The sequence below is a fragment of the Rhinolophus sinicus genome, chromosome 9 (assembly GCF_057876585.1).
Source record: "Rhinolophus sinicus isolate RSI-liver-muscle chromosome 9, RSI-T2T, whole genome shotgun sequence".
NCBI lineage: Eukaryota > Metazoa > Chordata > Mammalia > Chiroptera > Rhinolophidae > Rhinolophus > Rhinolophus sinicus.
Window position 1 is genome coordinate 26172894 of NC_142509.1, and position 27379 is coordinate 26200272.

Genomic DNA, 27379 nt, shown 5'->3' on the forward strand with positions numbered 1-27379 from the left:
TGGGGGCGGGGCCCAGCCAGCTGCAGGTTGACAAGCTGCTGGGGGATTCTGGAGCTCGCTCACTGGTTTGCAAATCACTGATACAGACATTTCCATGAGGAATACATTCTGGATCCCACAACAAGTTACCTTGTCAGTCCACAGAATAGTGGTTAAGAAGGGAGGCTTTGGGATCAGACAACTCTGATCTGATGGAATCCCTGTCTCCACCACTGTGAGCTCTGTGACTGTGGTAAGTCGTCGCTGAGCCTCAGTGTCCTAATCTGCTGTGGATGGAGGAGACGTGTGGGGGGAGGAGGGGAAGTGAAGGAGGAAGAGGAGGTCGGGAGGTGATGAGGGCGGGGAGTGACAAGAAGTGCAGGAGGGAGAGACTAAGATGCAAGAAGAAGCAGCCTTCCAACAAGGTCAAACACACTAGAGGATCCTGGAAGGGGAACCAGGTGCACCCACCGTCTGGATGGATTCCTGGAAATTGCCTCTTCCTCTTCCAATGGGCCACTTGCAGACCTTGTGGAGACCTCCCAGCTCCGGAGCCAACCGGAGGCTACAATGAGGTTCAGGTTTTATCAGCAGCGTGACAGGTCTGGCAGGGCGGGGATGCTGGGCTCCTCGCCAACTGAGCCTCTGGATGCGGGTGGTGGGGGGTGGAAACACACAGCCCCACCCATCCTCCCCCGGTAAGGAACAGGTGGAGTCAGCCTGCCACAGAAACAATCAGAAGCCACAGGTGTTTGGCCACCATTCTGACCACAGCTGAGAAGTTTGGCTTTTTCCTCCTTGGAATGAAAAGGGTTTGGGGGCAGTGAAGAGGTTTGGTTTTTGTTTTTAGTAGGATTCTGAAATCTGCGGCCTGACATGGGGCTACTGAGCCCTGAGAGATGCTGTGGTCTTTAGGTCCTGAAAAGAAGTCTCTGTTTATTCCCTTGGAACCTCTGTGTTCCAAGATGGCAGATTAAGCTTCATTTTTTTTATTAATTTGTTTTTAATCAGGGAATATTGGAGAACAGTGTGTTTCTCCAGAGCCCATCAGCTCCAAGTTGTTGTCCTTCAATCTAGTTGTGGAGGGCACAGCTCACTGGCCCATGTGGGAATCGAACCGCAACCCTGTTGTTCTAACCAACTGAGCCATCCCGCTGCCCCCAAGATTAAGCTTCATCTTGCTGCTCAACTCCAGTTGGGTGCTTCTGGAATTCTGGAGCTCTGTGTTCAGGGATTCAGAGGCCCATCCAGATCTGGCTGGAAAGAGCACGATGATTGATTAGCAATGCCTGTCCTGGGCCTGGAGGAGGGGCTTTACCTCATTCTACTCTGTCCTCCGACAAAAGTTCATCCCATTGGCTTAAGAGGCTGGGGGGCTGGTTCCAGCTCTGTCCCATCCTGTCTCAGGTATTGGCTGACCCTAGTAGAGATGATCCTAATTCTCACACCCCTTGGTTTGTTTCTGATTAATTTTTAGTGTTCATGGATTCCTATCACCCTAGTTAAAGCTAAATGGTTTCCTCTTTCTCCCTGACCATCAGTTGCTAAGCTAGGTTGACCAGAGAAGCTCTCAAACCACAGGAAGCCTTCAAAGATGCTTCTTGTGATATGAGGATTCTCTATAAGTCCAAAACTGTGCCTATTTTGGACTTTCCTTAAGGCATGGACTGGCCTCACTGGAATGAGAGCTCCGTTTCAGCCAATGACTGGCTGTGTGGCCTTGGGCAAGTCATTTGGTTTGGTCAATGTTCACGTGATTAAGTTATGGGTATGATTAAATTGTGCATCTTGAGATGAGATTATCCTGAATTATCCAGGTGAGCCTAAAGTAGTCCAAGGGTCCTCCACTTGCTAGCTGTGGGACCCTGTGCCATCTCCTAACCTGTCTGAGTCTCAGCTTTCTCCTCTGCACACAAGAGCAATAAAATACCGACCTCAGACAATTGTTGAGAAAATGAAATGAGTTGATACACAGAACATGCCTAGAACATGACACATAGCACTCAATACAGGTTGGATTTCCCCCCGTCTTCTATTAGGCATTAAAAGGCCTACATTCCTGGGCATCCAGATTGCTCAGTTCGTTAGAGTGCGAGCTCTGAATGATAGGGTTGTCGGTTCAATTCCCACATGGGCCAGTGAGAGTGGCCCATATTCACTCCACAACTAGAGTGAAGACAACAGCTGCCGCTGAGTTTCCGGAGAGGCAGCCGGATGGCTCAGTTGGTTAGAGCCCGAGTTCTCAGTGGCAAACATGGGCTGCACCCCCTGCCACTAAAGATTGAAAACGGCAACTGGACTTGGAGCTGAGCTGCACCCTCCACAATTAGATTGAAGGACAACAACTTGGAGCTGAGAGAAACTTGGGCCCTGGAGAAACAACTTGGGCCCTGGAGAAACACAATGTTCCCCAATATTCCCCAATTTTAAAAAAAAAAGCCTCCATTCCCAAATGCACGCCTTCTAATCTGGGACACCTCGAGAGCTGCCTCCCTGATGCTCCATTTTGTTCAATGTCTCTCGACTCCTCAACAACACTCCATGGCTCCCTAGTACAATGTCTTCACTCAAACTTTCCCATAATTCAGGTCCTGCCAACCTTATCTCCTAGGAAAGAGAAAACTAAAGGGATGGCAAAGCTGAAAAGAGAGCTTGGGGAGCCACACCTGCAGATGTCAACTGAAATGTCACTTTCTCCAGACCCCACGACAGGTCAGGGACCCTGATATTTATTGTCATAGCACCGTGTCTTCTACTCAGCACTAACCTCAGTCGTGATGCAATGATCATTTGTGTTGTGAGTATTCCATCCATGTCCCCCTCCACAGGTAAACTCCATGGGGGCAGGAACTGGGGCTAGACACAGAGCAGCTGCTCTAGAAATATTTGTTGAATGAATAGATGGATAACCAAAGTCAGCCACTTCCTCAGGCCAACTGGGCCGAGGACCCAAAGACAGCCAAGTTCTGGTTCTAAACCACGGAGAGGACCGCAGAGCCACCAAGATAGGAGAGCCCAGCACGGGGTCAAGTGTCACCAGACGTTTGTAACACCCTCAGCGAAAAGCTTTCTTGGAAACATGATTGGTGTCTGTGCGACACGTGTTCAAGTAACAGCAAGAGTTAATTCTCCCGTTGTGTAGACCAGACTCAGAGAGGGAGGGGGAAGCGGGGTTCCTCCTGTGCTTTGGGATTGTCTGAAGTGGAAAGAAGGAGCACAGACGTGAGAAGCTGAGTTTTGGGAACTGAGAAGGAGGAAGAGGTGGGAGGTTGCAGCAGCCTGGTCCGTTCTGTCCACGCGGCAAGCACGAGATCCCGGGGCTTTCGTGCAGGCTGGGAAGGGCTAATAGCACTGCGTGGGGCCTGGGTGGGACCAGGGGTGGGAAAGGCTCAACCCTGAGGCCAGGGGAGGGGGCCTTCCCGGTAGGGCGGTAAGGCCCACTGCTCCCATTGCTCCCCCCGTGAACCCTGGACAGGGTTCTCCTCCTACTGGAAGAGACAGTTTGCCACTGGGTGTGGGGGACCACCCTGGGTGCCTGGGAGGGGTGGGTGTGCCCTGCAGGATTGATCCAGCCCATTTCTCCAGGATGGGAATGGGAGGAGCTCAGCTTGGAGCCCAAGCCAGCCATTCCCCAGCTTTCAGGTGACGCCTGACTGCATATAGCTTGGGTCTAGGAAAGCTTCCATTTTCTGGGGGTGGAATGGAGGCCCGGGGAAAGTTAGCAGCTGCTCAAAGCCACATACAAGTCCTGAGCAGCAACTCCCAATTCCCAGAGAACTTCACCTCTGCTACACACACACTCACACACACACATACACACACACACACACACACACACAGGTTTTTTGTGCCCTTGCCCCTGCGCACTCCTACCCCTCCTCTACTCTGACCCCATCGTGCAATTTCAAATCTCAGCACCTTTGCCCAAACAGCCTCTTCTGCCCGAAGTGCCCTGTCTCACCACCCTGTGCTCTGCTGCCTGGCAACCTGCTCATCTTTCAAAGCCAAGCCCAGATGCCCTCTCCTTCATTCAGCCTTCCAGAGTTGCCTCTTCTCTTCCTACCTACCTGGAAAGTTGATCACCCCTTCTGCTGGGCAGGTCTGTACTTGTATACCTCCACCCTTTCTCAAATCACACTGCTATTTGGTTCTGCCATGTACACATCTGTCTCCACCCCTGGACTGCTCTTGCCCCTGGCTCCTGACACCAGACCTGACCCATACTGGAAATGTTTGATGAATTGAGCTCACCCCCCATGCCCGTACCTCCCTCCCCAGGGCCAGCTGTTACTGGAGCTGCTAGAAATGAATCTGAAGCACCAAAGCCCCTGCATATGAGGGAAGTTCAGCCTAGTGGTCAAGAACACAGCCTTTTGAGGTCAGCAAGATCTGGGTTTGAATCCCAGCCCGGCGACTTTCTTGCTGTGTGACCTTGAGAAAGGCACTTGCCCTCTCTGAGCTTCCCTTGCCCTTTCTGTAAAAATGGAGATGGTACTCTCAACCTCACAGTGCTAGTTGGGAGGATTCTCTGAGATGATGTATGTAGTGTGTATGGCACGGGGCTCAGAGCAAGCACTTAATACATGGCATTGCCAAAACTCTGTGGGTTATTTCTGGAAGCCCATCTCCCCCCATCCTCCCTCTGGCTCTGGCCTTTCATCATCCACCAGAGTCCCTGTTCTCACTGTGTCATTAACACGGAGGACGTAAAGCCACACTCCAGAGCCAGGTGCCCAGATTTGCTTCCTGGTTCTGTCACTCCCTAGCTGTGTGACCTTGAGAAAGTGACTTCACCTCTCTGAGCCTCAGGTTCCTCCTCTCTAACATGGGACTAGTAATGGCACCTGCCTGGCAGAGTATTGAGAAACTTAAAGGAGTTAGAGCTTGCGAAGTTCCTAGAGCAGCCCTGGCTGACAAGGTACTAGTACTACCTAGTAGCCAAACTCTAATTCACTATCTGGGCCGCTCCCTCCTCCACCGTTTCCCCTCCCACTGCCCGCCTCCTCCTCCTGCCCCACAGAAATCTACAACCACTAACAGGGCTTCTTTTCCCTCCATTGTTGGAAAAGCCCACGACCTCCGAGATCGCTGGACTCAGATTCTTCAGGTCCTGAGACCTGCCTTTGTCCTCCAGCATCTCTAGCTTTCTCTTTAGAGGACCCCTTTCTTTCTTCTAGGAGAATCTGTATAGACTCCCCAAATATAAGGCACAGGAAAAACGGACCTTTTGGCTAGAGGGGACGGAACCAGGAGCCACACCCCTTAGCCCCTCCCACCCCAGGTTCCCCAGGTGCCCTGCTGGGCTCCTTGTGAGCACAGCGGGGAGCTTTCAATTATTCCATTAACCCTCCCTACCCCCAAAAAACATTTTTGGTAGCATTTCATTTCATTTTTCCTGTTTGTTTGTTTTCAAATTGGGGACTATTGGGGAACAGTGTGTTTTTCCAGGACCCATCAGTTCCAAGTTAAGTGTTGTTTTCAATCTAGTTGTGGAGGGCACAGCTCACTGGCCCATGTGGGAATCAAACCCAGGACCTTGGTGTTATGAGGACTGCACTCTAACCACTGAACAAACCGGCTGCCCCTATTTTTCATTTTGATACCATTTTAAACTTAACAAAAAAGTAGCAAGAACTCCTTTATAGCTTCACCCTAAGTCACCAATTCTGTATATTGTGCTCCAGTTGCTTTATCTTTCTCTCCCCCCCACTCCGTCCCTCCCTCTGTATCTCTCTGCACATCTCTTTCTGAAACACTCCCATTTTGCTTATGGGAAAACTGAGGTCTGAGGCGTTGCCCCTGGCCCCTTAGCCCAGCAGCCCCACAGGAGAAGCCCCAAACTTGAAGTCCACCAGCTTGTTAAGGGCCCACAGAGAGATCTGAATTCTGAACTCACAAGCAAATGGACCCCAGAACACCCCAAAGGCAACTGAAAACTCAAAATTAATAAATGTCTGATTAAATGTCTACAACATGTTAGTGAGCCAACTGTTATTTCACAGCACTCGTCTGTAGAAAGAGAAAAGCACAAATCACAAGAACACAATGAATAATTTATTCTTCGTAAAACCCTATGTACATGAATTATTTTAAAACCTTTTCAGATATTTTTATAAGACTTGAATATGTGTAATGGGAGCCGTAGCGACGTTTTGAGGTTTGCTGTGATGTGGGGTGGGGTCCCCAAAATGTCAGCGATCCTGGAGCCTTCAAAGGGCTTAAAACAAGCTCTCCTGGCCCCCAGCCCCTTAAGCCTCTCTCCAAGCAGGCATAAGGTGGAGATTTTTCCGTGGGTTTTTACAAGAAGGCTGTATGTACCTTTTTATGTGGGTCATTAAAAAAATAAAAATTTTTTCAAAACACAGAGAAATTCGTCATAGCAACGGGCTGCCTCTCCTATTTTTGAAAAGTGAGCTTCTCCCTCCTCTTCTTAGTACAGAAAGTTTATTTTCCTCCCAGGGCCTCTGACTCAGAGACAAGCCCAGAACTCAGTCTGCTGCCTCTGAGGAGAGAGGGGAGGGTGAAGGCCCTGGGACCAGCAGGGGTGGGAGGGTGGGGGTGCCCCAGACCTCACATCCCTCTCAACGGCCATGTCCTCCAGACACCAAGGTGCCCCTGGGCTTCTGGTCACCCCCCAGGCCTCCCACTCTGCGTTCACCCACATACTGCACCTCTTCAGAATAGCCCCCACCTTGCAGGGCCCAGCTGGAGGACTCCTAGCAGTTCTGCACTTATTAAAATATTTCCTGACCAGTTGGTAAAGCCCAGCTCCTCAGGAGCCTCTCCTAGAACCATTCCGGAGCTAGAAGGGTCACAACCATCAAGCAGGGGCCTAGGATCCTCACTCAGGGCTGCCTGTTAACTGGTCAGGGCCTGTGTCCTATCAGATGATAAAGAGAATATTACCACAGCCTGAGGGCTTCTAGGGAGCAACTGAGGGAGGTGCAGAGCACAGTGTGGGTTCCTATCCTGCCACTTGACTTACCAGCTGTGTGACCTAAGGCAAGTGGCTTCACCTCTCTGTGCCTCAGCTCCCTCGTAGCAGGATTAATAGTAACAGTAAGGTACAGGGAGGTGACTTGTGTTAACTCGTATAAGCTACCTAGCATAGCACCTGGCACATAGCAGACTCTCAATAAATTATTATTATTATTATCCTCAGTTCCTATCTCCATGACCCAGGAGAAAGCCACAATCACAAGATCATAAGCATTTGAGGAGCCAGCTCATGTCTAGATCAACAAACACCCTCTTTCATTTTCTGGGGCTTGTCTCTTCTCAGACAGTCCCCCTCAAGGCGCCAAGACATTGAGGGTCCATAACACAAGATTTCTCTTTGCGCTGCTTGATTGCCTGTTCTGAGCGGCTGGCTGCCTCCTGTACCCTCCACATTCCTTTTGTGCGATGTTGGGGAGAGAGAAAGGAGACGGGGGCCCAAGGGCTCATCTAGAATTCAGCAAAGGAAACCTGTGAATTATTCACCCCAGAAAGATGTCTTTCTGTTTCTGCTTGGATTCACTCCTTTGGGAGGCAGCCGGGAGAAACCGCCCATGCTCACTGGTTCAGTGGGGTTTGGGTGGTGTGGGAGGGAAACCGGCACCGAAAGCAACGTGTGGACCTCCCAGAGCTTCAACATCACGGTGGTCGTGCTCCTTGGCTCCTTCCCGTGTCCACAGATGTCCACCTTGGTTTTCACTGTTCGAGATGGATTGGTTCCCAAAACCCTAATTGGGCACTAGCATCATCTAAAAGACCAGGCTGGACTCAGCCACCACAGGATGTCGCCAAGCCTCGTGACAACAGGAACCCTGAGGCCAGCACCAGCTGCCTGTGCCCTGTTCTGCTCATTCACCCTTGATTCTTCCCAGTATAGCGATGGTGAGAGGCAGGGGACACGTGAGAGGCAGGGGACACATGCCATGCTGAGATTCAGCAGATGTCCCCAGGATAGCCCCGGGCAGGTGAGGCATTCCTCCCAGAATTGCAGGCTCCATGAGGGCTGGGAACACGACTTTCTGACTTTCTGCGGAGGCCAATGTTCAAATGTCAAAGTCTACAAATCTTGTAGTAGAAGGAAGGAAATCCTTGATTAGGAGTCAAGCTTCAAGGTGTTATGTAATTATAATGACACAAATATGACAACACCTTTTTCTTTCTTTTTTTTCTTTTTCCAGTTATGGGAATATAACAATGATTCTGAATCTGGAATCCTTGCCGCCCACTGGAAATCCATTGATGGTCTCCAAGGAGGCCATAGACACATAAAATGTTATGTAGGGTGTGTCTGTGTGGCACAAGGTTTTCTGAAAAGGTAAGTCCAACCTTTTAAAAAAAGGTTCTAGAAACTTAAATGGTTATAAACATGAGATCACAAACCTGATCCATATATATGTCTCCAGCGCTATGGCTCGTGCATAATAGGTGCTCAAGAAATGTTTGCTGGATGAATCCATCACTGAATGACTATTTAAAACCACTGACTTCTTGACAATCAGATTGCCTAGATGGTCAAATCCCACTAATTTGGAATTGGGGGATAATCTGAATGGTTTCTTTTTTGTCACCAGGAAGGAAGAGGTACTTTCATGGGGCAAATAAAAATGAGTGGCAACTGATGATGAAGGAAGCCCACCACCGGCCAGCAAAATGTTTTCAGAGTTACCATGTCTTGTCCTGTGTGTTGAAGCAGCCTCGCCAAGGAACTTTACAAAAGAGATGGTTTCTCTTCCCAGAGAGTTATTGTCTATACACAAAAGTAATAAAATTGCATCTCTTAAGATATTTTCTGGGATCTCATTAGCCATTCCTTTTACCTGGACTTACCTCTCATCTCTGCTGGACCTCAAAATTCTTGCCCCAGACAAGGTTCTAGCACAGCGGAGCCCAGACTAGCTAGACACCCATCTTACGATTCAGTGAAATGCAGTAAACATTCAGTGAGGAAGTTTTCTTTCATAAATACCAGTAGCAGAAGATGCTGTAAATATGCACTCAAATCCATTGTAGGGGTGGGCAGTGGGCAGAGGAGGGTATATGGGTACTACCTTTTCTGAAAGCAATTTCTCAAGGGTCGTACAAGCATTCATACCCTCAGGCAGAGTAATTGCACTTCTAGAATTCTGTCCTAAGGAGACCATCAGAATTGTGCACAAGCTGATTCACAGAGATATATAGCTTAACATGATTAATAATACCAAGTAAACTGGGAACCAGTGTTACAACAGTAGGTGTTAAATTATGCCATATCCATATGAAACATCAAATCATACAAAACTGTGTCTTGAAAAATACTCTTGAAACGTCATAAAAATTTAAAAACTTCTGTGCTTCAAAGGATATCATCAAGGAAGTGAAAAAGAAAACCCACAGTATAGGGGAAAATATTTGCAAACCATCTCTCTGATAAGGGACTTGTCTCTAGAATATGAAACAACTTTTATAACCAAATATCAAAAGACAACTCGATAGCCCAATTTAAAAATGGGCAAATGATCTAAATAGGCATTTCTCCAAACAAAATATACAAACAGCCAATAAGCACGTGAGAAGATGCTCAAGGATGTTAGTCATTAGGGAAACGCAAATTAAAACCACAGTGAAATACCAATTCACACCCACCAGGGCGACTATAAGTGTTGGAGAGAATGTGGAAAAATCGGAGCTCTCGTACACTGTTGATGGGACTGTAAAATGATGCAACCACTTTGGAAAAATAGTCTGGCAGTTCCTCAAAAGGAGAAACAGAGTTACTATATGACCCAGTAATTCCACTCCTAGGCATACTATATACCCAAGAGAAATGAAAACATATGACCACACAAAAACTCACATACAACTTATGATAGCAGCTTTACTCATAATAGTCAAAAAATAGAGTAAAGAAAATATGGAAGTAAATGACACTTGGTGAGTATTTTATTTAAAAATATCTTGGGGAGCATTTGAGATCCTGCTCCCCAGCCTATGTTGTCAGTTTGGCCCAAATAAACTAAAAAATTCTCTTAAAACTTGAGGGGTGGCCGGTTGCTCAGTGGTTAGAGCACAGTGCTCATAACACCAAGGTCGCTGGTTTGATTCCCACCTGGGCCAGTGAGCTGCGCCCTCCACAACTAGAGTGAAAAACAAACAAACAAACAAACAAAAAAACACCTTGAAATAGATACTTCTCATACTTACTCACAAAATGACAGAGAAGAATGAAGGCACAACTGAAGGTCTAAGCCACCTGCACATTTTTCTTTGGAGCCTCCTGCTTTCGTTACAAATTCAGGCACATTTTGCCTTCCGCTTCAAAATATGGCCACATTAATTTTAATAAAAATAATTTATTTTCTCCAAGTCCACTGTCGATGTAAGAAACATCCAAACCTGTAGAGAAGTTTGATGAGTTTATTCAAGCCAAACGGACGACAATTGCTCAGAAGCAAAACTCAATGATTAACACACAATGGGATTTATAGATGATGTAATACAGAATTGTACACCTGAAATCTATGTAATTTTACTAACAATTGTCACCCCAATAAATTTAATAAAAAATAAAAAATAAAAAATAAAAAGATTGACTTTGTCAAAGAATCTGCAGCCCAAAGATGTGACTACAGGCCATAACCCACTTTTAGTTAGGGATTTTTATGTTCAGACCATCCTACGTGGTTACTTTCTGTCTCTAAGTTTGCAGGGACTGCCACGCTGGCCTCCCTTGAGCTTGTTAGATTTAGTATGTGGCCCCTTTTTCATCCACACTATGAATAAAATTGATGCTCTAGGAAACAAATATTTAGAAACTTGGGGAAATGGTCATTATATAATGGTAAGTGGGGGAAAGCAAGTATAAAGCTCTGTGTACAGGACGTGAGAGTAGTAGGGGGTGAGGGAAGGGGAAATACGTACATATGGAGGAAAATAAGACTGAAGGGACCATGCCAAGATATTAGCATGACTATATCTGGGTTGTGGAATTGCAGTCTTTTTAACTTCTTGATACTTTTTTCCCTTTCCATATTCTTAACGAAGCTTGCATTATATTAAAGAATAAACGTGTTTTTTTTTTAGTCTAACAGATGAGACTCGGGAGGGAAGACATGAGGCAATGTTTTTCTGGAGACGGCTTGGCACGGACCCTTGCTCTGGCGAGCACTCGCTCACACCCCTGGGACCACAGCTGGGCCCTAAGTGGAGTGACACATAGAGGCTCCCAGCATCCCCTGCTTTCTGCAGGTGCTGGAGGAGAATGTGGATTTATTCCCAGAGGAGAGACGCAGCCAAAGGCTCTGCAAAGTTCCAGAAAGAAAGACAAGTAGATGATCGTTATATGACAACAGCTGGAAGAGACAAATAAGGACTGGACACGTCGTAGGGGACAGAGCTCTGGACCAGCTCGGCATCACGAGACAGGCGTTCAAGCCTCTGCTTTGCTTCTTACCGGCTGGACGACTCTAGTCAAGTCACCTCCTTACTCAGGCCTCAGGTTCCCCTGTGGGTCCTTCTAGTTCTGATGGTTTTATGATTCTGCGGTCTCGCATTGGCTGTCTTTGTTTCCACCATCATGTAACAAACGTTTGAAGCCCTTCATACCGATTGCCCAGCATAGCCCCTACCCCCAGAATTTCAAGGGCCACTGTGCCACAAAGGCAATCTCTCAATTGACACATGATACTTTTCAACCCACCTAATCAGAGAAGACTTTCTGAAGAAGGCAGCATGAGCAAACAGCATCCCCCACCCTCTGCACCTAAACTTGGTCAAGTGTGAGGACATTTGTTGAGCACCAACCAGCTGCCAGCCACTGGCACTGAGGGAGTGAGTAAGACAGACCCTGTTCTACTCTCTCAGAGCTTATAGGATCAACAGTAACTACCAATTACAGACCACCTGTCCTGTTCCAAAGGGGGAGTCACATACAATCCTTTTATAAAGCTTCACATCAGTCCTATGAGACCGATACTATTATTCACATTTTATAGCTGAGAAAATGTAAGCTTAGAGGAGTGAAACCCAGGTCACAGAGCAAACAAGTGGTGAAACCGGGGTTCCAGTCATTTACACCTCAGAGGGACCTGTGATTTGTCAGTAGTTGTTAACTTTACAGTTTAGACAGAAAAAAAAAGACCTTCAGACTTGGCTGTAAGAAATAACTGGAAGAAAACAAGAAAAGTTTCAGTAAACTTGAGGCCAAACCATCCAACTTGCTACTGACTTTGTAAGGAGCAAACTATGAGCTCATAGAAATGAATTTATATGCTAAACAATACCTGATAATATAGACAAGACACTACATAAATATTGAATCGCACCATGAGAAAATGATTCTCTTTTCAATTCTTTTCCAACCCTTCTAATTGTACCTAGGAAAAAGTCTCAATTTGGTACTACAGATCTTGAACACCTTCTGCAACTCTTGTCAATCTCTCTTTATAACAAAGGAAGAACAGACATTGGGCTCAGAGATTGGACAGGCAACAGTATCTAACTAACATTTGATAACAGTGTTTTATCTTCATTGTTTATTGGTGGGGGATCATTTATGGTTACCTTCTATGGTTAACCGGTTTTCTACTTATTGTGGCCACATACATTTTTCTTTTGAACTACACTTACTGATATTTTTAATGAGTATATTTACTGACGTTTTTAATGAATAGATTTAAAGAAAAATATTAAATTTGTGACACCATAGAAGTGGTACACAAGCAGAGCAAAAATCAAAAAGGTGGCACTGGAATGACAGGGGTTTGAAAAACGCTGCCCCGTGAAATTAAAAATAACCCAGCCATGTAATTATATTGTCCTTAAAGTATATTGCAAGTTACCTAAATAGCACAAATTCACAGTAGCCCATCACTACTAAAGCACATTTTTGAGGGCTTACGTATGCAGTTACTTTAGCAACAGAAATATAACTGAATCATATTCAAACCACAAGACATACGTGCCTGAAAGTCTAATTATTGGAAAATCACAGACCTAAGAAACACAGCTATGCCTCACTGCACACCACAGGTTTGAATCCCTCATGGTAATTGGATAAAACACATCTACACAGAAGTTGGAAGGAAAGGAAGAAGGCTTCCTTCAGCTGTGTCACCCTCCACCACCTGTGTATACAGAACTGCATTCATTCATTCATTCATTCATTCATTCACTCACTCACTCACTCACTCACTCACTCATTTAGTCATTTATTGCAATTTTTACTGAGCCTGTCATGTGCCCTGGAAATACAATGAAGAACCCCAGCAAGCCTCCAGTCCAGAAAGGGGCACCAGACATCGCGCCCAACCTCACACACCTGAGTGTCTGCCAACCGGGCTCTGAAAAGAGCACCATTCTTTGAAAACATGTTACAAAGGAACCTGCCTACTCTGGGGGTAGTCAGAGAAGGCTTCCTGGAGGAAGTGACCAAGTTGAGATCTAAAGAAGGAATAGGAATTAACCAGAGGAGGTGGGAGAGGAGAGGAAGGTAAAAGGGCAGTTGCATCCACCTATGTGGATGAGCTCTCACATCCCATGCACCCCACGAAAATGAGCGTCTCACCCTGGTGCCATCACCCAAGTGTGACCCTTGTGTTCGAGGATATGTATTTCATATAACTTGGTCCCTAAATGCAAGCCAGCAAGGGTCCTTCTGCGGGAGGATGGCTGCTCAACCCCAACACTGAGGAAAAACAGAGACGGTAAGTAGGTCTCCATCAGCTGCCCTGTGGGATTGGAAAGAGTGATTCTGACCACTCAGAATTTTTTATCATACGCACTAACAGAGTGGTTCTCAGCCAGGGCTGCACCTGGGACCCTGGGGATCTTTCAAGTCTCCATACCCAGGCTATTCAGTTAGACTCTCTGGGGTTGGGGCCTGCTGACCAGTAAAATTTAAAGCTCCCCAGAGGAGTCAGTGTGTGAAAGAGGCTGAGAACTAGATAGGGAACCTAATCCCTATGGGGGATTCAAATCTACAAAAACTTATTAAGCACCTACTATGTGCCAGGCACTGGGCCAAGGGGAGCGTGAGAATCAGATCCCATCATTTAAGGCTCATTACAGGAGGCGGCACCCACTCTCAACAAATGTGTGCTGGAGCCAAGATCAAGCTGAAAAGTGCTCTGGTCACATGAATCGCCTGGTTAAAAGGCAGAGTCTGATTCAGCAGCTCAAGGGTTGGGGCCCAAGAGTCTGCATTTCTTACAAGCTCCCTGTGCTGCCCTGCCACTGGGCCAAGAACTGCACAGGGCCCCTGGGCTCTGAAGGAAACCTCTCAGCTCTCGGCTTCTTCTCCCACTGCCCCCTGCAACAGGCCTGAGCATCGCCTGGAGGTGGTAACAAAGTGTGGGGAAAAAACAGAAGCACCCTCACAGTGGCCCTCTGTCCCCAGGCCCCAAAGCCCCATGACAGCCCCCAGCCGCCACCCGCCACCCCACCCCCAGAGCGTGGGGCAGATCTCAAGAAGAAAGAGAAGACAGGGTGCTGGGTTGGTGGTTGCCATCATAAATTGGAAGCCATCTGCGTACGGCAGCCCCAAGGACAGCAAAAATTCGAGAGGCATCAGAAATCAAAATGGTCTCTGAGGCTCTCCTGCAGCAAGTCTTCCTGTCTAATTAATCACCCATCCTTGGCAAATTAATTGCGCCTGTGTTAAAATCTGTACTCCAAGGGCGAGGGATGGGGTGAAAGTTGGAAGCGAAAAGATCTTTGGAGTGAATTCTTGGGGAGGGGACCGTGGGGTCAGCCCTGACCCATTCAGCAGGGCCAGAAAGGAATGGATCGGGGGCATGAATGCTTGCAGAGGCCAGGCTGGTCACAGGAACGGGTGGACTGAGGACGGTAATAAGTAGAGGGCACCCCGGGGACTGGGGCCAAGTGGAGATTGTGTGCCCCGACCCAACAGGGTGGCAGCTACTCAGTTCCAGGCCCTCGTGTCAAGCAGAAGTGCAGATCCATTTCTGCATTTCTGGAAGATTTGCCAACTCTTCCTTTTTGTTTTTGAAAATATCTGAAACTATGGTTTTTTGGGGTTTTTTTAATACGAAATCTCCTGGCTTATAGAAGTTGGCTCAAGTTGTTTTCAAACACCATGACATCCGTCCATCAAAATCTATGTGAGGGCCACATAGGGAGTGCCAGTGCGTGACTTCTGCAGTAGGGACTGGACCGTAAGAATTACCTGGAAAATTAAATGGCCTGTGGGCATGGACTTCCTCAGGGAGCTCAAAGTGGAGAACAGGGGTAGAAACTTCCTGAACATAAGGGAAGTGCCCCTGGAGAACTCTGGAAATCCCCAGGGGAGAATTTGAGGGGGAAGTAAGGTCCTGCAAGTAGGGGCGGAGAGCCCTTGTAATTTGGGCATTATTGTCTCTGAAGCCCCATTTGCGTAATGTCGGAGACATTCAATCCAGTTATGTGTTAATTGTAACAATACTTACTGAGCACACACTATGTGCTGACATCATGCCAAGGATTTTATCTGTATTAATTTGTTTAAGGCTCACAACCACTCTGGTACTGTTATCTCCACTTTGCAGATGCGGAAACTGAGGCTAGTTAAGTGACTTACCCAAGGTCCCATGACTAATAAGTGGTAGAGCCGGGATTCAGACCTGGGCAGTCTGGCTCCAGAATTCATTCATTTAATTGCCTCAACCCTGCCTGTCTTAACTCCCACAGAGCCTTGCATAGAGCTCAGGAAATGCCTGCTACATAGAATTCAAACTCTTTGAATTCTATCTCCTAGAATTGGATGCTATCATTTCAACAAATCTCGTGTTCCTGTTTCAAGGACTGGCTCATGGTTTCTGCTGGGGCAGGGTCCTCACCCAGGGAATGTTCTCATCATTATCTTCAGCTGGTGCAAAATCACCCAGGCACCGTCTGCAGAGAGAAGAAGCCCCAGCCTTCCTCACTGACTAGGCAGCCTCTTACTTCTGTCTCGCTGCCTTCCCACCCTACTCCAGCTCCCAGGCCTCCCTCCTGGGATCTATTTCAGATGCATCCCCAGAAGCCTGTCTTAGCAGTGGAGCCTTCAGAAGTAGCTTCTCTCCCACTGGAGTTCCCCTGAAAGGGAAGGAGGGGCTTATCTCCCCGAAGCTCAGCGTGGCTGTTGAACCCTTTTGATTTCTCTTGGGACTTTGAAAGCCCTGGTGGAAAAGTCCCACTGTCTGGAAGACGGCGCTTCCACCTGTGGGAATTTCAGTTCCTCGCCTGCTGTTCATTACCATGCAGGAAATACATACACAAAACGGGACAGACTGCAGCAACGAGGCTGCCATTACCGAAACTGGCCACTGAGCCCAAATGCAGCCTTTACATCACATGGTTCTGGTTCCAGATCTGCTGATAAACATTCCTTCCTTCCTTCATCCAACAAATATGTATTGCAACTGTTATGTTCTAAGCACTGAGGTGGGTGCGAGGGAAGCAGTGCCAAACCAGGGGTCCCTGTGCAATTGATTTAGGAAGTCCGGTGTTCTCTCTGAACCTCAACCTCTTTTTCTGTTAAGTGGAGGTGCTTAGTTCCCCTCAAGAGTCCCTTTCCTCCACTGTGTGGCTAATCCCCACCTCTAGGAGAAAAGCAGCATAAAAGGAGCCCAGGAGGGAGTCAGGATGCAGCCTTCTGGTCGAGTGCCCCTGAGGAGTCATTTCCCCACCCTGGGCCTCTCCATCAGTAAAATGAGAGGACTGGACGGCATGATTTCAAGAACTCACTGACTTTAACAGTCTGTGACTCTCCAGTTCAAAATAGATTATGTTCTAGCATAAGCGTGACTCCGGGAAGGGACAGCCTCCTGCTCTGGGAACAAATCTCCTCCTTATGGGATGTTTTCATCCTGAAAGGCAGCAGAAAGGGACTCGCTCTTTGCCAGGTGAGCATGAAGGGGTGTGGGGACTCTCCCCAGCAGCCGCTCTCCCAGGATCCCCAGAATCACGAAATTTACCTTCCCCATCATACCCTTAATCTCTGAAAAATTAATGGCATGACCATAGCTGCCTACAGAATATGGCTGGCCAGTCACCAATAAATCAGAAACTTAGGCGGTGTTTCTGAATAAATCCATCCCCCCCACAGGCCAGCGGGGGATGTTTAATGCACCGTGGGAGAGATCTAAACCCATGCCTGCTGGGGCGGGAGGCATTGCTGAGAAGACAGGGAGCATGGTGAGGAGATAAGAGTCATCCCCAGGTGTTTGGACAGAACCAGACCCAAGCTTCCCCACTGAGGGCTTAGTTCTAACTTGCCAGAGGAAAACATCCCCCAGAGAGAGAGAAGAAAAGATGTCACGGGGTTATGAAAGAGATATCAACTCAGAAACCATAATTATAACCCCAGCTCTTCCCCAAATCCCCTGGTTGGCCAGTTTCCCCATTCATAAAGTGGGGTCCCTTACATAGAAACGTGTCCTACTCTTGGCCTTACACTTTTCCATGGCAGCCACTGACCAGCCCCATTTTACAGAAGAGGAAACAGAGGCTCAGAAAGGTGAAGTCACTTGCCCAAGGTCTCACAACAATGCAGGATTCAATTCAACTCTGTGCCTCCTCTCCCACAGGGGGAACCCTGTGCTCTCTTTGGCTGCTTTTCGGCTTTTGGCAGCTGAAACCCACAAAGAATTCCCAGCTGCACACCAACCCAGGGGTCTCTAAGGGCCAGGTTCAGGGAGCCGGTGTCACACGCAGGGTCTTCCTACCCACCCCCTGGCTCTACATTCCCTTCGCTGTGGTGACTCCGAGAAACAGACAGATGGGCGGCCCCAGCCAGGGTGGAAGATCCTTTGGAGTCATTTCCTAGTGATTGCTGCATCCAAGGACATCCCATGCCCTGCCAGGAGTTGTTTGGAAATTCCAGCGGACGCTGGATCATGGGAAGCAGGTCTGCTTGGAAATACAGTCAGGGGCTACTTAGACGAAGCCCCTCATTGACATGTGGGTCTGTGAGAGCTTCTCAGTGCAACTGTCTCCCAACCACTGCCTCAGAGCTGTCATCCTCTGGGCGGCCGCCTCTGGGCTTTCACTAAGTCCTGCCCCCTGGAAGTTCCAGGTGCAGAGTCCAGGGTCTCCTTCACTCCCGCACCCAAAGGACACAGTCATTGACCCTTGGGGCCAAAAACTTGACCCAGTGCTATGAGTTTTAAACATTTACAAAATGATTTTTAAGACATCTGACCTTTCTTCAAACGAAGTCTTACTCAAAATCCCAATGTAGAAAGCAGGGAGGACAATCCCAGTCCCCACCTACCTGGCTGCCCTTGCCTCCCAAGGCAGCCCGAGGGACCTTCCACGGAACCCCGGGCCCCAAGGAACCCAGTTTGCAAACCACTGCTCCAGTCGGGCCCGTAAGAGAAAATGCCTGGCCTAGGGCTCTGCAGGGGGGCAATGCAAGGTGAGGCCCCTTCCAGGAGGGTTGCTGAAAACTCAAACAGGAGGCAGAGGCCCTTCGCCTGGGACAAGTCAGAGTCTGGTTGTATGGATTTGCCCAACACCAGTATATTTTGGTTGATTTGTTAATTGGGGGTTATTTGATTGGTTAGTTGGTCTGTGGGTTGGTTGGATCATTTATTAGTTGCTCATTGAATGGTTGACTAGTTGGTTGGCTGGTTGGCTGGTTCATTGATTAGTTGGCTAGTTGGCTGATTAGTTGGTTGGTTAGTCAGTTGGTGGATGGCTAGATGGTTGTTCAGTTACTTGATTGAGTGGTTAGTTAGCTAGTTAGATGGTCAGTTCATTGATTGATTGTCTAGCTGGTTGATTAGCTGTTTGGTTGGTTCATTGTCTGGCCCCTTAACTGGCTGGTTGAACACACGAGTGACTGGTTGAGTTAGTGGTTGTTCATACTGTGTTCATACCGTGTTCATACTGAAAATAAGACCCAGCCAGACAATCAGCTCTAATGCGTCTTTTGGAGCAAAAATTAATATAAGATCTGGTATTAGATTAGATTAGATTAGATTAGATTAGATTAGATTACATTAGATTAGATTAGACTTGGTCTTATATTATATAAGACCCAGTATTATATTATATTATATTATATTATATTATATTATATTATATTATACCTGGTAATATAGTATATTATATAAGAGCCGGTTGTATATTATAGTAAAATAAGACCGGGTCTTATATTGATTTTTGCTCTAAAGACACATTAGAGCTGATGGTCCCACTAGGTCTTATTTTCGGGGAAACACGGTAGTGGTGCTTTGGAGAAGGCTTTGAGACATTAAGTGGACCTATGATGGAAGAGGCACCAAACGTATGGCCTGAGACACGGGGTGGGGGGGGAGTGAGAGGCACTCAGAAATTGTCCACTTCTTGACTTAGGAGATGAGCAAATGAGCTAATGAATATGCGCGTCCTGTATAAACTGTAAAGGCCTATGCATATGTCAGGCATCCTCTCCCTCTCCCTCCAGACTCCCAGTGCCCCCTGGTTTCTTCCACCCCTTCCCCCAAACAACCCTACTCTTCAATCCTTTACCCACCCTGGGGTGTCAGTGATGGATGAGAGCTCACTGTGTTTGAATATATATATATATACATTTGAGAGATTAACGGGAGCGAAGGGGCATTAATGGGAGTATTTCAGCCATCCTACGGCAGGGGAGTTGGGGTTTGACGGAAAGAGTCCTCTAGACCATGGTGATCACACCCCACGAGCAGCATTACTCCGACCTAAAGATAAGGGTAGAGTTCATGTAACCCTCCCAGGAACCTTCTGTGTTAGCATTGGTATAATCTCCATTTCAAAGATGAGACGAACCTGAGACTCAGAGAGTGGCAGGGACCCAAGTTCCCCCAGGAGGAGAGTGAGGGGCCAGACCTGAACCCTGTCTCCCAAGTGCAAACACCACGCTCTTTCATAGCCCTGAGTTCACTCAGGTGTAGGAACCACACCAGCTCCTCCACAGCCTGCTGTCCACCCATCCTGCACCCCCGTCGCCCTCCCCTTGGGGTTCTGGATGCCAGTCCTGGTGCTGGTGGAGAGCACCAAGCAGCAGACCACCAGCTGGCCACCAGCAGGCCAGGCCACAGCGGGCTGCACGTGCCACATGGCAACTCCAGCTGCAAGACGAGTGCAGTGGGCCCACTGCTCCCAGCCCTGCCTAATGAGCTCTGAACTCCGTTCTGAAGCCACAATTAATGTGAACACTTGCAGCCGCAGCCACTTCATGCATTTATTTGCAAGATTAATGGCAGATACAAAATTGCTTCTTCACCTTGGGACTGTCAGGGAAATCTGGAGAATATCCCCGTGACAGGCCCATAAATATTCCTCAAGGCCATTCCTGCCTTTTGCCACACCCTTTGTTATCAGAATGTAGTGTTTTGCTGTCCAAGCTTTGCAGGGCCAAGAGGGATAAGCCTGGGATGGGCATGCTTACATACCTGAGAGGAATTTCTGGCCTACTGCGCGCTCCATTCGCCCTTCCCAGGGATGTGAGAAGAGAAGATGCTTCAGGGGGAACCACGAATGGTTCCCCCCTCATGTATTCCTTCTTCAGAGGCCAGTTTTAAAGTTTACTTATAATAATAATGGTAGTAATAATATTATTAATAATAGTAATTATAGTAATAATAATTATAATACATTTACTCACCCATATTGTGGGCTCACTATGAGCCAAGCACTTCACATTGTCGCACTTCATCTGGGCTAAAGCCCTGTGAGCATGTAATAGTTATTATCCCCACTTTGCAGATGGGAAGACCGAGGCACAAGATCACACAGCGATTTAGTGGAGAAGCCCAAACTTGAACCAGTGCTATCTAACACCAGAGCCTGAAATCTTCATCTTAGTCCACACATTCCACAGATCTGACTGACCCTTCCCTGGGGGCTTTGCAAGGTGGTTCCTGGTCAGAACTAGATGAGGGACGTAGGTCCTGGGAGCCTCCAGGTCTGGGCCCTTTGAAACATCACCTGCCTTTGGCGCTCTCCATTTCCGTTTGAATCCCCATCTCAGATCACCTGTGAGAACGAGCTGAATCCCAGCTATTTGACTGCAGAGCCTGGGATTTAGCTACTGGGAAGGGGGTCATCATAAGACATAAAAGCAGCTTAAACGAGAATGGGCGTAATGAGCTTGGGTAACAGGTGCTGGGTAACTTACCTACCGCTTTAATCAGGCCCCTCTCCCTGCCTGCTCTGTTTCGGCCTCACTTGTCCCCACTCCTGGACCTGGACCCTCGCTGATGTTGTGCCCCCTTCCCAGAATGTGCCCCTCAATCCTTCCATGTAGCCAAATCCTCCCCACCTATGGGGCACTTAGGATGGGATACAGTGGCTCCCAGGTGTGGCTTGGCCTGGGCAAGGCCTGGAGGTGTGGTGGGAACTGGCTCCAGAGAGGACTGAAGGTCACAGAAGCATGGCCTTCAGGACAGGGACGTAGCCAGGACACAGCCCAGCAGCACAGTGAGACGGGACAGACATCAGCAGAGTGCAAGCTGCAGATTGGGGAGCAGTGGGAAGGGAAGTTAGGTAGGAAGGGCTGGGACCACACGTAAGAGCTTTGACTACCAAATATTAACTTAGATCTGATTTAATAAGTGATAAGGGGCTGGTGTTGATGGCATCATACATTTAGCAAACATTTATTAAGCACCCCCTCAACTGATCATTAATCACTGGGGGCCACTTTAGAGTTTTCCCACCACGTGACTGGGCTAAAGGTAAATTGGACTTTTTGGCACACATCCTTACAATGCCACCTTCTGACGAGGAAAATGGATAGGGGCAAAAGGTTTTTTATACCTTCATCCTGTTAACAGGTACTTTCTTTGTATATAAATCAACTCCACACTCTGAGAAAAGTGAACAGTGTCATGATCCCATTTGACAGATGGCAAAGCAGAGGCTGGAGGAGTTGAGATGATTTACCTAAGGTCACTTGACTTAATGGATGAACAGGGATGAGCACACAGGCCCCAGTCTGGATTTCTTTCTCCTGCGTCTAACTGTTCCCTTGCAGGGCACCAAGGTCTGTAAATCCCATCTGCTGGGAGGGACCTTGCCAGCACAGCCATCCGGTGTCCCTGGCATTAGCTCAAAGGGCTGCCTTCCCACTGTGGAGGAAAGGAATCCTTTTGCTTGGCACGCCACATTCCATTTTCCACCCGGGTGGGTTTTAATCTTGCAGACAACGGATACCTAAGCATCCCAGCATCTTGGGGAAAGCAAAAGCTCAAAGTGGCCCAGGAAGGAAAGGCTCCAGGCCAAGCCCTGTACCCCGGCACAAAGAGACAGATGTCACGCTCAGGATGCAAGTGGCTGAGAGACAGAACACCCTGTACTGTACAGAGCCTTGGGGGGAGAAGCAGCAACAGAGAGGGTGGTTCCTGAACCAGGTTTGGGCGTCCACCGGAAAGGCACAGTGGGTTGTCCTAGGTACCTGGGAAGGACCCCCTGCCCACTTGCTTCCCACTGGGTCTGGGCCTGTTTGCCCTATAACCGTGCCAACTCCTTCCCAGGCTCAGCTCTGCATCCCAGGGGATGCATTTCTCAGGCTCTTGGGTCAGCTGGGTTCTGTCTGGATTCCAGCAATGGGAAGCTCAGGCACAAGATTGGAGGGTGGGGAGAAAGGAGGAGCCAAGGCGTTTCTCCCCTTCCTTTTCTGATTTGGGTGTGGGTCTGACAGTGTTGGCCTTCTTGGTGGCAACAGTGTCCCCTGGACAAGCCCACTGTAATTCCAGCTTCTGCCAGGCGCTCCCAGCCCCTGGGCACCAGGAACCCCAGCCCCAGGGGAGGTAGCAACTTCCTGCTCTTGCTAATTTCTGGAGTGTCTCCTGTGTTAGTTTGGGTTACCCTCAAAGCAGACCGTGAAACAGTCTCGGGTGTATGCATTTATTTGGGAAGCAATCCCAGAAAGAATAAGCAAAGGAGTGGGGAAGTGAGATAAAAGCTAATAAAGGTTGTGTTAATGAGCTGGTGACCTTATTGAGCACCTGGGCTCAGTCCTACTGGGCCCTTCAAAGAATCATTGGGAAATGTACCTCAGAGTCAAACCCCTGGAGGAATGGGAGACTGTGTCATTTATCTACCAGATTCCACCTCCATTGTTTGAGGGTTGCCCTTGGGGTATTAACTCTCTCACACCTGCAGACCAGCCCTTCAAGCTCCCAAGTACAAAAGGAAGACCTCATGTAGCAGAAGCAACATTGCTAGGGCTTGAGGTGGAGTTGAAAAGATACGGCACAAAAGAAGATCCGGAAATGATCCATAAGCACATGGAAAGATGCTCACCAGCGTTATTCACACAGAAATAACACCACAATGAGATAACACTATATACCCATCAGATTGACTGCAATTGAAAAGACTGATATTACTAAGCGTCGGTGAGGATGTGGGAAATGTGGGAAAACGGGAACTCTCCTACATACCTGATGGGAATTGTAAAAAAACGGTCCATGTTGAAAGACTGTCTGGCTGTTTCTTATACAACTAAATAAGCACTTATCCTAAGGCATAGCTATGTCTTTCCCAGGTAAATACCCAAGAGAAATAAAAACACATGTTCACACAAAGGCTTGTATGCAAATATTTGTAGCAGCTTTATATGGGGGGGCACCAAAAAATGTATACAAGTGGACACTTTGGTCAACGTTGCTCAAGCTGTAATCAGAAATGTCTGGATGCTGATGGTAACCACTTTGAGCACCTCTTGTAACTGCAGAAGTCAAATGTGACTTGTATTCGTCTTTTGTTATCGGTATATAATGAGTATTACAATTTCAATATAGTTTTCCTTGTGTCAAATGTGTATACATTTTTTTGGCACCCTCTGTATAATAGACAAAGACTGGAGCCCTCCCAGGTGTCCCTCAGTAGGAAAAATGGATAAAGAAATAGTGGTATATTCATACAAGGGAATTCTACTATTCAACAATAAAAATGAACAGATTACTAATACATGCAACAACATGAATGAATCCTTTTTTAAAAAAAGACATTGTCTGGGAGCAGGGGTGGGATTGGCTGGAAAGGGGAATGAAGGAAGCTTCTAGAAGAACAGGAATGCTTCATACCTTGATCTGAACGGTTGGTTATACCATGTTCACCAATGCAAAAATTCATTGATCTGTACAATTAAGATTTTATGCCCTTTACGTAAATCACACCTCCATTTTTCAAAAACGAAAAAAAATAAAATGAAGGGGCTCTGTTCTTAAAAGTCCTGTTTTAAGCCCTCAGCAAGTCGCCAAGGATGGCTTTGCAATTGGCATCTCCAGCCACATTGGAGGAAGGCAAGGGCAGGCCCAAGCCAGGCCAAACCTCTGAAACTGCCGATGCAGGAAAAACACACTCTCCCGTCAGTGAGTTATGATTAAGAATTTTCCTCCTGGCCTCCAAGTATTTTACTGGCTCATCCATCAATCTGTCAGGGCGGCCGTCAAGGCAAGAGCAGCAGAAAACTAACAGCTCACACCCAAACAGCCTGAATAATTCAATGCCCACCATAGCCCCTGGACACTGGGAGGGAGCGTGAAGCTAATTTTTTATTTATTTCTCAGGCTCTGCAGTTTATTTCCATGGCCCCGGAGGCTCAGAGAGTGGGCATGGGGCATCCATGGGGCTAAGAGAGGACTAAAGCCATAGAGCTGGGAGATCCTACCCTGATGTCTGGGGGAGGACAAAGCCATCAATCAGGGACACGGCCAAGTGGGGCCTCTGAACAGGGAGGCGAAAGAGCAGGCATCAGAGTCCTAACACACAGGCGTAAGACCTGGGTCAGCCACTTCTCTGTTGTGTGGTCTTGAGCAAATCGTTTACTTCTTTGAGCCTCAGTTTTCCCAGCTGCAAGAAGTGCACGGTGATAGGACACTTACGTGCTTGCTGTTTGCCAGGTCCTGTTCTAACCACTTACATACATTAACTCATTAACTACTCAAGCAGCTCTACGCGGTAATGACGATACATCCCCATTATACAGATGACAGAACTGAGGCCCAGAGCTCCCCCCAAGGAATGAGGATTAAAGGAGATAGAGCTTAGGTCTCCAGACGGCATACCTCGCACACAGAGTAGGTACTCAATACAGCATAGCCACTGCTAATGTTAATATTAAAATATCATTCAGAGTCATTATTATTTCATTCGAGTATAACAACAAACACGTGAAGTCGATGGACATTGTGTAACTGTAGGTGGGAAAACTGAGGCAGAGCAAGGTAACATGGTTTGCCCAAGGCCATCCACATGTATCCTAAAGGCACTTCTCTGTCCTCAACTCCACCCAGACACTTTTTACAGAGCTTTTGAGACCGAGTCCCAAGTTCCACAGGCCAAACAGACCCCCAAACACAGACTTTGCTTCCAAAAGAAATAAAATCCTGTATCTACAATCAAATCCTGCATCTACCACACCCCGTTTGTATGGGTCCTTTGCCTCAGCTTCCTTGCCTGTGAAAAAGGGTGAAGTAGCCAGTTTCACAGGGATCGAGAGCAGACTTAAGTAAAGAGAGTGACCTGGGTTTGGTCCCCAGCCCTGCCACTTACCAACTGCAGGACCTTGGGCAGGCTGACTACCTTGAGCCTCAATTTCCTCATCTGTAAAATGGGGCGTCATAATCCCAATCTGGTATGATGGTGTTGAGAATTCCATGAGGTCATGTTGGAAAGCCCCCTAGCCCAGGACCAGACCCATGAATAAGTGGATATTAGCATCCATCTTAGTTGTTAACGGTGACCCCCCATCTACTATTTTGAGATTTAAATCTCTGGTGTAATTTGATTTGACAGTGTGGTTTGGCTTGGGACTTCTTGAAAGTTTTTCTTTTCTTTGCTTTCCTCCATTCCTGCCAAACCTTAATGACGCTGTTTACTATACATTTATTATTCATACCAATTTCAATGGTTCTGTTTATTTCCCAGAGTGCATGCCTGGCCCAGTGACTTGCAAGAGGATTTTGCATCTGGATGGGATTTCCTCCTGTCCCCCAAGCAGGCCAGCCTCTGAGAAGCGTCTCTCTCCTGGAGTTGTTTGACCAGGCAGCCATTTGGGGGCAGCCATTTGGCTCCAATTTAAGTTTACACAACATCTGCATAACAAGTTTAACCGCATTGTCCCCCCACTCCAAGGGATAAAGCTGAACACAATAGAAGATTCCACTACAGGCTGAGGCAGTTTACATCCTGGCCGGAGAATATAAAACCCCAGCTAAACAGAAACTCGGGGCAGCTGTCTACCCTAGACTTTGTCCCCTGCAACCCTTATGCCAGTGTTTCTCTCCTTAAATAAACTTTCTAACTTCTATTCCTTTGTGCCTCGTGAATGCTTTCACAATCCACGAGCAAGCAACCATGACAATAGTTCCCATTTGCCACCATCATGTCTGCAAAAGATCACAGAAGATGAAAAGCAGGGCTGAGAAACAGGAAGCTCCCAGCCACATTTTCCCCAACCTAGGAAAGATTTGTCACTGCCAGGAAAATGTGAGCTGCTATCACAAACGCTCTATGCTCTTTGGGGGAGGAAAAAAAGTGAAAAACTCTTTGATTTATGCAATATCGCAAGTTCCTGCGGGATGCTTTCTGCATGGGTGAATGATGCATGGGGTGGGGCCAGAGGACTTACAAAATTTCTGAATCAGAAGCCATTCTGATAGGGGACAAATATCCTGTGGCTGTAGCTACCTGAGCCCTCAGGCTTGTCTGTTCCACCCAAGTTCACCAGCTATTTATTGAACATTGGGGCTGAGCCAGACCCAGTGGTGGGCAAGTCAGACAAGGAAGTTCCCAGCCACCAGGGAGTTCAGGCAAGGGCTACTTTGGTGCTCAGAAGCTAGTCACATTGGGGAAACTGAGGCAGCTCAGTAGCTATTAAGCTTCTCCCTCAAGTCAAGGTGGAGAAGTTTTCCTGATAAGGGTAAACTCTAAGAGGTTCAATGACCTGCTCCTGGGACAAAGGGGTCCTGAGTGGTTAACCTCTCCTGCCTCAGAAAATACCAGGTAACTCATTACTGGCTCCTCTGTCTCCCTAGCAGAACCCTCTGGTGGGGAGTAAAAGGAAGGAAGCTCTCGAGAAGTGGTTCTCACACTTGAAAAAGCATCAGAATCGCCTGGGGGGTTTTGTAAAACACAGATTGCTGGGCCCGATCTCAGAGTTTCTGATGCATAAAGTGTGTGTGGGGAGGGCGGTTCTGAAAATGTGCATTTCTAACAAGTTCCCAGTGATGTTGATGCTGCCGGCCTGGGGACCCCACTTGGAGAATAACAAATCCAGAGGAAAGACCACAAAGACGGAGTTAAAATTGCAGCTCTGCCATTTCCTTGCTTTGCGACCTTGGGCAAGCTACTTGGTCCTCTGAGACTCAGTTTCTTCATCTTCAAATGAGGCAAATACTGTCTCACTTCACCGAGTTGTTAAGCTCAGAGACAATATATAACATCCTTGACCCTTACTAGGCCCTCAGTA